This window comes from Diceros bicornis, chromosome 20, assembly GCF_020826845.1.
Source record: "Diceros bicornis minor isolate mBicDic1 chromosome 20, mDicBic1.mat.cur, whole genome shotgun sequence".
Lineage (NCBI taxonomy): Eukaryota > Metazoa > Chordata > Mammalia > Perissodactyla > Rhinocerotidae > Diceros > Diceros bicornis.
This window is the reverse complement of record NC_080759.1, coordinates 48,507,960-48,521,740: the sequence shown is the minus strand read 5'-3', so window position 1 is coordinate 48,521,740 and position 13,781 is coordinate 48,507,960.

Here is a 13,781-nt window from a genome sequence, read left to right as displayed (position 1 = left end):
TAAAATATGGCACTTATATCAAAATGTCAACAGTGATTATCTATTATAAGTAGTTTTACCCTTTTTGCTTATTTTTTTCCAAAGTTTTCTGCAAAAAACATGAATTTGTATTTTTAAAAAGTAATATTAAAAAATTGAATCAGGGCCGGCCCTGTGGCTTAGCAGTTAAGTGCGCGCGCTCCGCTACTGTCGACCCCGGTTCGGATCCCGGGCGCGCACCAACACACCGCTTCTCCGGCCATGCTGAGGCCACGTCCCACATACAGCAACTAGAAGGATGTGCAGCTGTGACATAGAACTATCTACTGGGGCTTTGGGGGAAAAAAGGAGGAGGATTGGCAATAGACATTAGATCAGAGCCGGTCTTCCTCAGCAAAAAGAGGAGGATTGGCATGGATGTTAGCTCAGGGCTGATCTTCCTCACAAAAAATAAATAAATAAAATAAATAAATAAATAAAACTGTAAAAAAAAAAAAAAATTGAATCAGCCAGTATATTGTAATTCTGAAACAACCAACTGATGTAGCTGCATCATAGACACACCAATACATAGTGTGTCTGTCTTATATAGACATACCTACATACATACACACATACGCATACACATACACATATACACACTGATACCTAGTGTGTCTGTCTTATATAGACATACCTACATACATACACACATACGCATACACATACACATAGACTCGCCGATACCTAGTGTGTCTGTCTTATACAGACATACCTACATACATACACACATACGCATACATATACACATAGACACACCAATACCTAGTGTGTCTGTCTTATATAGACATACCTACATACATACACACATACGCATACATATACACATATACTCAGAGACAAAAGAGAAATTATATATTATGTGCATAAAATGTTATAAATCATATAAATATACTATATATAGTATATAATGATATTAGATTGTCTTCTAAATTATATAAATATATACATGTGATAAATTTTATATGACGTATACATATAACATATGCATAGATAATGTACTGTAGTATATATTGAAAGAGAGAGACATTTTTGCTATTTTTGGGTAGCATTCCATTGGATAAAATGTAGTGGGTACAAAAATGAAGAAAGAGCCTCGAGTTTGGAGAGGTGCTGGCATTTTTGGGGAAAGAAGAAGACAGCGCTGTCTGATTTCATCAGTCTTCATGATCTCCTAAATAAAGTTGAATGACCTGAGAATCTCAACAACATTCCAAAGTGGCAGAATCCCTTATCCATTGCCAATCACAAAAAAAAAAACAGATTTTTTTGGTAAACCACTATTTTTTAGTTTATTCCTTAAACACATTTAAGTAAATCCTGAATCCCAGAAGTTGTCACAATGTACTTCAGAGGAATTCTTGATGTTTGGCACATGGTGAGCAGATGAGTGCCATTAATGATGGGGCAGATCATCGTCACAGTAGTTCTTGAGGAAAACAGTAAGGAAAGGTGACACAGAAGGGTCACAAGCTTATATCTATGGGTTCAGGTTGGTAACATAACGTCTAGATGAACAAGCTGCTGTTCAGCTCCATCCAATGGTTGCATTATGGAAATTTCAGCCCATTTTTCCAAATTCTCCTAGTCTTCAAGAGAATTTTCATGTGAAATTTCATGGCTTTAGATGTTACCTCAATTTTTAAGAAGATAATTCCTGAGAGGGTAAACTAAATATGTCTTCCACCCAAATACAGCACACGATGACCTTTGGATTAGCATTTTTGAAAGAAGGGAGAAGCCAAAAATGAAAAACACTGCCTTCAAGAATCTGGCCTCTGAAGATGATGAAAACATAAATTTCAGAGTTGGTGCAGTGGCAAAGTTCTGTGGGAGCAAGAAGTTGGGTCATTTATCCATAGGGAATCAGGAAAATAATCACTGAGGTGTCATTTGAACTGATTCTTGGAAAGTAAATAGGAATTTTTCATATTGAGAACTGAGGGAAAGATACTTCAGGTAAAGCTAAAGTAAAAAGATACCCCAGGTAAAAAGAGCATATTAGTTTGCTAGGGCTGCTATAACAAAATACCACAGACTCAGTGGCTTAAACTACAGAAATTTATTCTCTCACAGTTCTGGAGGCTGGATGTCCAAGATCAAGGTGTTGACAGGGCTGGTTTCTCCTCAGGCTTCTGTCCTTGGCTAGGAGATTGCCATCTTCTTGTGTCCCCTTGTGGACTTTCCTCTGTGCGTGCATCCCTGGTGTCCTTTTCTATTTTTATAAGGAAACCTAACAGCCTCATTTTAATTTAGTTTACCTCTTTAAAGACCCTATACAGTCACATTCAGAGCTACTGGGGGTTAGATGTTCAACATATGAATTTGAGGGGGGTCACAATTCAGTCCATAACAAAGGGCACGGAGAAATGGAAGACCATGTTCTAAGGAGTTACATAAATTCAACTGGCCTGTGTAGGGGAGGAAGACTATCCTCTACCCACTCTGGGTCCTTTCTGGCTGGGCTACGAATTAAATTGACATGACACCGAATAACAGGAAAAATCAAACAAAGCTTTATAACATGTATACATGGGAGAGACCCAGGAAAACTGGGTAACTCGACAAAATGGCGGAGGTCCTCATCTTAAATACTGTCTTCAGCTAAAGACAAAGGAGGATGTTGGGGGTGGGGGGACTCAGCTATGGGAGATTACCAGAAAAGCAAAGTAAACAAGAGTAAGGTTAATATGCAGATTTAAGTCCTTGTCTTCTGCATTGATAAGGGTTTCTAGAGATAAGGTCATCCCCCCTTCTTCCTGGTACAAAAAGGGAGATACTTTTACAAATGGAGATTTCCCTTGTAAACGTAAATGTCTCTTACAAAGGATAATTTCTACTTTTACTTGGTTTTCAGAGCTTTGATAAGAATGGGCTAAGCCAGGGCACTCCCAGCCTATCCATGCCCAGAGTTATCTATGGTGATGGCCTGTCCTGGGGACAGGACTTCTATCTTAAATTCTTTTATGCAGTTAGTGGGGGAGGGGGAATCAAAGTTTCCTTTTTTTTTTTTTTGTCAGGAAGATCAGCCCTGAGCTAACATCCATGCCAATCCTCCTCTTTTTGCTGAGGAAGACCAGCCCTGAGCTAACATCTATTGCCAATCTTCCTCCCTTTTTTTTTTTTTCCCCTTTTTTTCCCCAAAGCCCCAGTAGATAGTTGTATGTCATAGTTGCACATCCTTCTAGTTGCTGTATGTGGGATGCCGCCTCAGCATGGCCAGACAAGTGGTGCGTCGGTGCGTACTCGGGATCCGAACCTGGGATACCAGTAGCAGAGCACACGCACGTAACCGCTAAGCCACAGGGCTGGCCCCTAAAGTTTCTTTCTGAGTATTCTGAGCCTTCGTTGTCTTCAGCTAGAAATAATCCGCATACCAGAGTGGCACATCTTGGGGTGGCCTGCCCTGAACCCCACCACCTGGAATCTGTGTACAAGAGGAAGAGAACGCTGGGAAGGAAACTGAATATGAAGCTCTGGAGCCTGAAGATGAAGAGAGCCATATCCTGCTGAGGCATTAGAACTTGTCCTTTAAGCAAGAAAATAACATGATGTGACTTGAGTCTTGGAAATTTTCATAAGCCATATATGCAATGGACTGGAAAGGGAGACTGGGGCAAATGGGAAGGCTAGTCAAATGAGCCAGACCAGAGATGAACTAAGGCAGTCATGAGCATGGACATGAGGGGCACATGCAGAGACACATCTGAGGACAAATAAGCACGCTTTGGTGAACGGTTGGTGGTTAGATTTGGAGGATGAGAAAAGACAGAAGCCAAAGATGTCTCACAAATTTCTTGCCTGGGATACTGCACCCTGAAGTGCTACACCAAGAGGAAAACTTCAGGAGGTAGATATATTCGCATGTTTTTATTTTGTTTCATTTGTTTAATTTATTCTTTCGGTGGATTTGGGTCAATAATGAGTACAATTTTTATTGGCAGGTATAAGATGCTTGAAGGGCATCCAGGAAAAAATGCCAAATATCTCTAGTTGTAAATATAAGTCTGGGGTGGAAGAAGTTAGGGTGATAAATATAGATTTGGGAATCACGAGTATACAGGTAGCAGCTGAAATAATGAAAGAAAATAAACCACTTGGTAAGATGAATAGAACAAGAAAAGGAGCAGACCAATGGTGGAACCCATAGTTAGTTTAAGGAGCAGGTAAAGGAAAAGAAGTTGGTGAGAGAGACTGAGAAGTAACAATCAGGGAGCTATGGAAAACCTGGAGAGTGAAGTCCTGGATGATCCATGGGGGAGAGTTTGAGCAGATGATCAATAGTGTCTAATGACATGTAGAATGAAGCCCAAACAGATCACTGAAATTGATATTTAGGAGGTCAACACAACTCTCTTAGTCCATTCAAGCTGCTATGTCAAAAAATACCATAGGCTGGGTGGCTTAAACAACAAATATGTATGTCTCATAGTTCTGGACTAGAGGCTAGAAGTCCGAGATCAGGGTGCCAGCATGGTCAGGTTCTTGATGAGGGCCTTCATCCAGGTTTACAGATGCTGTACCTTCACACGGTGGGGAGAGAGAAGAGAGAAGAGAGGGAGAGAAAGAGAAAAAGAGAGAGAGTGCTCTGTTCTCTTCTCATAAGGGCACTAATCCCATCATAGGGGCTCCACCCTAAAGAGCTCATCTAAACCTAATCACCCCCCAAAGGCCCCATCTCCGAATACCATCACATTGGGGATTGGAACGTCAACATATGGAGTTGGGAGGGACAGAAACATTCAGACCATAGCAACAAATTTGGCAAAAACAGTTTGAGGAGGATGAGGTCAGAGGATGCACTGGAACAGGCTGAGAAACGAATAGGGTGTAGAAAGTAGACAGGGAGTGGAACACTTTTTCATGAAGGCAGGCCTCAAAAGAAAGCAAAGAAGCAGGATAGAAATTTGAATGCAAGAGAGAGTAAAACAACAAATAAACACGTAGATATGGAGAACAGATTGGTAGTTACCAGAAGGGAAGGGGGGTTGGAGGAGGGTGAAAAGGGTAAAGAGGGAGACTTGTATAGCGACAGATAGAAACTAGACTTTTGGTGGTGAACACGATGTAGTCTTTACAGAAGCTGAATTACAATGATGTACACCTGAAATCTATATAATGTCATAAACCGAGGTTACCTCAATAATAATTTTTTAAAAAGATATTTTTAATGAGAAACCATTTTGTAATCTTATAGGCAGAAGAGAGGAGAGACCAGAGAGGATTTAGCACAAGGTGTGGCAGCATGGAATCTAGCACCCAAGTGGAAAGGCTGGCATTTAAGAGGACCCTGGATTTCTGTTCCTAATTCTAAGTGGAAAGGAAAGAACGTATAGCATCTTGTCAGAGAGCCCATCATCTCTTTGATAGGAGGTCATGTCATCAGCTGAGGGGTCAATGAAGGTGGAGTGAGGGTTTGAGGGGATGGTAAGAATTGAGGGACATGCCAAAGGAAACTGGCCAGAGACAAAAAGGATTGTGGAGTAATATAGAGGGTCTCTCTACGTTGCTCTTTCTTGATTCGATATTTGACTTCTGCTCTTAAAAGACTAGAAGTGAAGTGACGCTGGTTGGCAGAGGTGTAAGCCTCTCTCCAAGAGTGCTTGTAACACAGGAGCAGAAGCTGAGAAAGGCGTGATGTCCTTTCTCCAGGACTGGAGGTTGGCAGGTCAGGTGTGGAACAAGACAAGGGATTGGTGTCTGGTGAGACTGTTGTTTAAGTAACCGTGGAGCCTCAGCGAGATGGGGAAGATGCAGCATCAAATAGACATTACCACCTACACTTTACAGGTGAGGAAACTGAAACTCAGAGAGATTAAACAAATTTCCCCAGGTCACCTAGCTGGGTGAGTGATGAAGCCAGGATTTTAACCCAAGTCTTTCTGAATCTGAAGATTCCCCACATCTCATGTAGAGTAGCAAAAGTTATGAGTTACAAATGTGAGGGCTGCAGGAGACATACAGTTGAGCACAGATTACACTGACTCTGAATGCCACTTTCTGGACAGAGGGAAACTCTGTCCTGGATGGTGCTAAGAATCATCAGTGACTAACTAAAAGCTCTTACTAACTTCCGCTACTCAGTTGGCACCTGGCACAATGAGATACTAGTTGATGCCTTCATAAAACTGAGTCTTATGAAAAGAATCATTACACACCTGTACAACAATCGACAAGCTAGTAAAAATCAAGCAACTGTTTCTTTCTAGAAGCTTCCTACAGTCTCCTCCTTATCTAGCTCTAGTCTCCTGTCACTCTTGAGTTATGTAGAGGAGCCTCACGGTTTGTCAGGGATGTGGTGCCATTCTTCAGAATTATGGCATTTAAACAAAGGTTGAACTCTGAAAATTCAATAGCTATTCCTCTACTTAATAAGATGAAGGATAAATACACAGGCATCTGGCTGAATAGTTCATTGCTTGACTTTGACTTTCATACTTCTTCACTCTACAGAATATTTTACTCTGCTCCTGCCCTCTCTCTAACTCAGTCCGTGTCTTATTCCACACAAGTGAAATTCTCAAAATGGCTAAAGTGTATTTATGGGGCTCTAATGGGTGGGGGGTCTCAGTTATTATTGTGCCATACTGTGTGTCCTACATTTAGACTTAATAGCCTGCTCTCTTTCTCAAAGACACTACCAGAAAAATCAGTTTTGTTGAAGTTGCTTTATATTTGGAATGCTGTAGGCATTTTACCTCTTGCTCCCAGAAGAATTAAACAACTCTCATGCCATTAAATTAGAAGTGTGAATGGTTATATCTTACAAAATACAAGAATGGCCCAAAATTTAGAATAAAGGAACAGTTAACACAGCTATGTTTACACATTTGACATTCACTTGTTTGACACTGCAGCAGAAAGAGTGACAACTTTTTCCAATTATGGCAAAAATTAAAGCTTTCAATGATATAAGAAAGGCTTATTATACAAGATCAGAAAGCTTATGACCTATTTCTGAAATATACCTGGATTGTAGATTTTTATATAACTACCAAGTTTATCCAAAAAATTAGAAATGGAAAATGATTTTCAGAAATAGAGATTCTCCAGCCCTTACACGAATACAGTGTATGAGTACAAACAAGCTGGTTTATTTCTCCGGTTCAAAATCCCTCATCTGCTTTGATTTCGTGGCTCTCAGGAGGAAGATGCCCCCTCCCACTCCTGGACCAGACCTGTTGTGACTGGCATTCCCATCTGTAGAGAATAAGAGGGATTTCAGGGCTGATCAAGGAAAAAGATATGAACACAAGGTGGCAGTAGCACACACAAGCTTTATTTGTGTGCCGCTTTGACAAGTTTACACGCAGGGAAGTCCCTCACAGCATGAGCCTGTCCAGAGACTACAGCGCAGGGGCCACCATCCAAAAGAAGAGGAGGGCAAGGGAGCTCCCAGGGGAGAGGGAATCAGAGAGGAGCCTTACACGTGTAAGTGACGTCACTCAGCAGGCCAGCAGGGAGTCTCTGGGTCTTTATAGCCATGGGGTTTGTCTTATGCATGGCTAGCAGATGTTGGGCAGTTTCTTGGGGAATGAAAACAAGTCAGGCTCTAAATGGTAAAAAGAAGAAAGAAAAACATCTGCTTATTTGGGCTATGTTTAAAACAATTGGATGTGTAAAAAATTGAGTTTGGCACTGACAGGCTTTTGCCCTAACAAGTCTCATCCTGTTGTAAAGAAATAAAAAATCTAGGGGTCAATATACAGAGGCCACCTTTAGTTTATTTGTATAACACCATCTCTTCCTTGCACATCCTCTATCTCTCCATGGAGTTACTGTTCCTGCTCGGCCACACCTCATCTCAGCTGGCTCCCAGGTTCTGGCCATCTCAGTATAGCAGTGCCAGCCCATCCACCTCCAGTCCTGTCACTCCTGGGCTCTCCATGGGCCTCCAGACTGGAGCTGTGAGGCTCAGACTTTTACTTCATATCTGATCGTATGTCCTGCCTGAGTTCTGTCCTGGTCCCTGTGTTTTCTCTGGTACCCACATAGTTTCCTGGCCCCTGGCTCTCTTCCTCTTGATTTCTTGTTGTTGCCTTAACAGGACTTATTTCAGTCTACAATTAATTCACTTGCAAATTGTTTTTTTTTTTTTTGAGGCAGATTGGCCCTGAGCTAATATCTGTTGCCAGCCTTCCTCCTATTTCCTTTATTTCTCCCCAAAGCCCCAGTAGATAGTTGTATGTCATAGCTGTACGTCCCTCTAGTTGGTCTATGTGGGATGCCTGCCACAGCATGGCTTGATGAGTGGTACGTAGGTCCGTGCCCAGGATCTGAACCTGCAAACCCCGGACCGCCGAAGCAGAGCACTCGAACATAAGCGCTATACCACGGGGCCAGCCCCATCAAATTTGTTTATCTTTTTATTATATACGTGCTCCTCTTTCCTCCGCTAGATGGTGAGCCACCTGAGAAGACAGACCTCCTCAGCTTTGCTCACTCCTGGATTACCAATGCTAGGAATAGTGCCTGGCACAGAGTGGGAGCGAAGTTGCAGAATCAATGAATGAATAAATAACATGCCTCATGCCCATGTAATCTAAACAATCTCTGAAGAATGAAGTATACATTTTTTCAAAGCCACTTATTTAAAATGATAATATTCATGCATAAGGTACAGGAATTTTGTTCTAAAACACAAATTGATTATTAAAGTCTCATTTTTCTCTACCTTTAACTCTCGAATCCTCCTGCAGGGATATCTTTAGAATGATTAGCTTAGGTTTGGGTCCAAAGAAGTTGCTCAAATCAGTGACTACCCAAGAACAGTCATCATATTGTGACTATTTGTGAATCATACATTGCGTGACATAAGGCTTTAAAGATTGGAAAACATTGCTTACATTTCATTCTTTTAACAAATATTTATTAAACACCTATTATGTGTCACATGCTAGCCTAAGCCTCAAAGACAAAATGACAAAGCAAAACAGACAGAATGCAAATTATGGTGTTCCCTACGCCAGGATTTTTCCAAAAAGTGTTCCGAGGAGCATAATACAAAGATATTTCTTTCAAGAAAGTTAAACTCTTACTTCCATAGTCAGGTAGGTTTGCAAAACCCTGTAGACTAGACATCTTCATGAAGATTCATCAAGCAGATAAAAATGGAACAGGCTTTGAAAAGTCTTGTCATTTAAAAGCAATCTTAATCAAGAATTTTCCAAATTTATCTTTGACTATGGAAGTCCTAGGAACATACCTCAGAACTACTCTTTGGCAAAATATTCCTTGGAATATGCCCTTCTAGCTAGCTAGATTGCAAACAAGCATATGCCACAGCCCAGAGCAACTGGTCATGTGAGAGACTTGAGTTTCTCCGGTTGACATCCAGGGAACAGTAGTAAGGACTCTGAGGATCTTTTCAGGTGGTCAGTAGAACAATCTTTTGTAGCATTTATGTTTATCCACATTTGCATTTGGGCTTTTCAGTATAATTGGTAATCCAAGTATAATATTTAATCGCCTCCACTAGCTTCCTGTCAGAAGCAGCACTCATCATTTCACTAATTCCAATAAAGGGATTGTGTTCCAGTTGTTTTATTATTGTAGCATACAAAAGTAGGCAAAGCATATGGTTTACCAGATCCTACTTGAAGCTCCAATGGTTTAAGAGATTGAAAAATCCACTATTTCAGCCATATTCATAATAGCTCATGTTTATTGAGTTCTTACTATGTGCTAACCTCTTTATCTAAATGAGTTCTTTAATCCTAGAAGCATACCCATGAAGTAGCTACCAATATTACTTCCAACTGACTTAGAGTAAAAAAATAGTAAGTGTGCATGTGTGTATGCGGGTTGGGGAGTGATCTAAATCCAAATCCAGGCAATCTGACCCAGAGCCTACTTAATCACAACACTAACCATATAATCATCCCTCTAGATTTGCACTGTCCAATACAGTAGCCACTAATCCCATGTAGCTATCCAACACTAGTACAAATTGAGATGAGCCTGAGGGAACTTCAATATTAAAAGACAGGAGATGAAGAAGAACCAGAAAGGAAACCTGAGAAAAAGGAAACCAGGCAAATGGGGTGCCCTGGAAGCAAAGTTATGAAAGCGTTTAAAGAGGAGAGAGAAATCAACTATGTCAAATGCCAAAGATCAAGTTAGATAACTACCGAGACGGGACCACTGGACTCGGCAATGTTGATGTCAGTGATGATCTTGGTAGGACTAATTTTGATACCTTCACAGGGATGAAAACCTGGCTGAAATCCATTCTACTGGAGGAGGAAACTTGGAGATAGAGAGCACAGACAACATTTTCAAGTTTTGCTGTAAAAGGAGGGAGAGAAATAGGGCAATAGCTGGAAAGTGAAAAGGGATCAAGAGAAGTCTTTTCTTTTTTCTAGGAATGGAGAAATAGGAGCATGCTTGTGTGCTGATGGTTATGATCCAATAGATGGGGGGAAATTGCTGCTGTATTAGAGAGGGTTTGAAATTGCTGAAGCGATGTCCACGAGTAGACACCTGTGGATGAGGTATTCACAGAGAGTTGGTTCATCCACACTAGGAGAAGAGAAGTAAGATTACACGGGCACAGACACAGATAGATGGGTAGGTGTGGTGGTGGGAACTTATGGAAGTTCTCTTCTGATTACTTCAATCTTTTCAGGGAAATAAGAAGAAGGTTGTCAGCTGAGATTTGGAGGTCTGAGAAGAGAAAAGAAAGGACGAAATTGTCATCTATGAGGGCAGGAGAGTGGGTGATCTTGGGAAACAGCACAATTGCCAAGCAGTGTACATGGGCCTACTTGATGTTAGTAAGTGTGAATTTAGAGTGAGACCAATCCACATCGCTGTGCATTTTTCTCCAGCACTGTTCAGGGAGACAGGGAAATGCTGCTAATCAAGAAAGGGACAATGGAGTTGAAAATACAGGCAAGGAATGATTTTAATGATTGACCTTGGAAGTTAAGGAGCAAAGTTGGGACCTGAGGGAAGTAAGGGATAGTGACAACATGGTAAGACCCTTGGGGTAGCAGGGTTGTTGGATTGTTGGAATCAGGATACTAGAGGGAGAGAGTTTTAAATGTACGATGTGAGAGAGATGCAGAGTTTGTAGTTATTGAATGAGAAAGAAGGAATAAAATGTTGAGATAAAGGAGGATAAAATCGTTAGCAAGTGAAAGTCCCAAGAATTAAGACTAGAGTAGCATTGGAGAGAGGGAGTCAGAAGCTAAGATCTTTAAAGATGGGGAAGGAGTGACAGTTGTGATGGGGAAGGGGACATAGGTAACTGCCCCAAGAGGACTACATTTGGATTGGTTCAGCTGCTGCATGTGTCAGAGTTAGGGTGGATGGGATCTGACAAACCACTTGATTTGGCCACACAGCAGCCAACTGTCCACTCCATATGAACTTGGTCTCATGGATAGAAACAATCTAAATCCACCAAGCATTTTTCCCTGTGGCGTGTCTGCATAGAGAGCTGCCAAAAGCCTGTAAAATTCTGATTTCTAAAAGCATGCTATGATGTTGCCTTCTGTTTAGTTCACAAACAAATATACAAAAGGAACAATTAGCTCATTTATTATTGGGGGCAGAGTGGGTCAGGGGAGAGGACCGTCTTTCCCAAAACCCAGTGAAGCTTCTCACAGACAGATCTCTAAGTGCTTGACACTGATTAGAGGAAAGTGTTATTTTAATTATTTTCATATGAAACATTTTCAAAAAGCTCCTCATGCAATTGCTGTCACACAGCCTTTAATTACTCATCTCTTTGTCTCAGTTACTGGCTCTGCCAGGGCAAGTCCATGCCAACGTTCTCATCCACCACTTCTCTCTCCAAATTTGGAATATTTGCTTCTCACATCCTAAAACACCATGTTTACCAAAATTAATGGTCATTGAACAGGTATTCTATTCAAAATTAGGAAGCATTGAGTTCCACGTGGCCAGTAACTCAGATAGTTATTTTTGAAAGTAGGCATTCTCAAGAGATAAAGAGGAGACCATGCGCATGTTATATAGAAATGCACAGCATGTTCTCTCTTCAAGGTCTTTGCACGTGTTGTTCTGTTGGTCTCAAGTTTTCTCCCCTCAGATGTGTGCTTGGCTCATTTCTTACTTCATTCTGGTCTCTGTTCAAACGTTACATCCCCAGAGAAGCCTGGCTTGACCACACTCTCTAAATTGGCACTCTTATCCAATGCCTCTCTCACCTATTGAACTCTTTCATTTTTCTATATCATGACCTGGGACCATGTCTGTTTGAGTTACTAGTCGACACCCAGTGCCTAGAACACCGGATCTGTAACAAAGCAGTCCCTCAGTAAATATTTATGGAATGAACGAACAGATGAATGTCTGAATGAACAAATGAATGCAAGAAATGCCATCCTAGGGAGAGAAAACTTTTACAAATGTTTTAGGTTCATAATAAGAAAGCAACAGTTTAAACTACACTTTCTGCAAGTTTAAACCATTAAAATATAGTCATGTTGCAGAAAGGAATGTAAGGAAACTTTCTGTTGAAAAGAAAATTCCACTTAGCCAAGAAAAAGCAAAAAAGAAATATCAGTCTAGAGGATAATTTTACTTGAAAGGTAAGTACTCGCAAACAACATCTTATAATGAGTGTTTCAACAAGCACATTGTGTTCTTGACAAAGCACTTTCAATAGTGTAATTTATGCCCTGATTGGTTTGAGCACATCAAGATACACACATATTAAACATAACAACTACAAAAAAATGTACGTAGAACTCCTTGTCTTGTTTTGAGAAATAGGTAAGTCTTACTTCTGGTTGATAATCACATTGGTATTTACGGGAATGGCTGTGTTAAGTTACATGAGGTATTCCTTGCCAAAGGATCAATTTAACGTACTGCCCTGAGGAGCATCAGTCGTCTGAATAGTTTCCTCCTTATAGATTCAGGCAATGTGAGACAGCATTTTCAGATATTCCTGGCTGAATTCCAGCTCAGTATTGGCAAATTCACTGATTTGGTTGGGGGAATGAGGGAGGAGGATGGAGTGGAGTGGGGAGATGGGTGGACACAGAGGCCGCAGCAAACTAGCTGAATTGCCACTTCCATTTGTTGTGCAGACCTACAAATAAAATACAGCTCAGGCTCAGTTTCAGAAATTGCACCACCACCCTGCTACTTTTCCATTTTAAAGTAAGAAACATTCCTAGCTTAGTGATATTATTATATGTAGACATTTGTCTGCCTATTTATTGTTAAATATATATTACATATAATTCACTCTACCCCAAGATTTTTTTCCGTTCTTTTATTCCAGAACCCTGGGCATTTAATTAAGCAGAAATCCACAAATGCTCTTCTGGAAATCTTTTCTTTAGTTTGGACAACCTAAAAGGTAAATTTCATAAAAATCAGAAAGAAAAAATATTCATATCCATTTTAGACATCCTGCCCAACCAGCTACCCAAGTTAAATCATTTTCACTCTTTCATAAAAATTTCTATTTCTTTTTTTTTTTTTTTTTTTTGTGAGGAGATCAGTCCTGTGCTACCATCCACCAATCCTGCTCTTTTTTTTGCTGAGGAAAACTGGCCCTGGGCTAACATCCATGCCCATCTTCCTCCACTTTATATGGCACACCACCACAGCATGGCTTGCCAAGCAGTGTGTCGGTGCGCGCCTGGGATCTGAACCGATGAACCCCGGGCTGCTGCAGCGGAGCGCGCACACTTAACTGCTTGCGCCACCGGGCTGGCCACCTCCCTCCAAAATTTCTATTTCTTAAAAGACTTATAACTTGTTTTCAAGATTTTAATCCG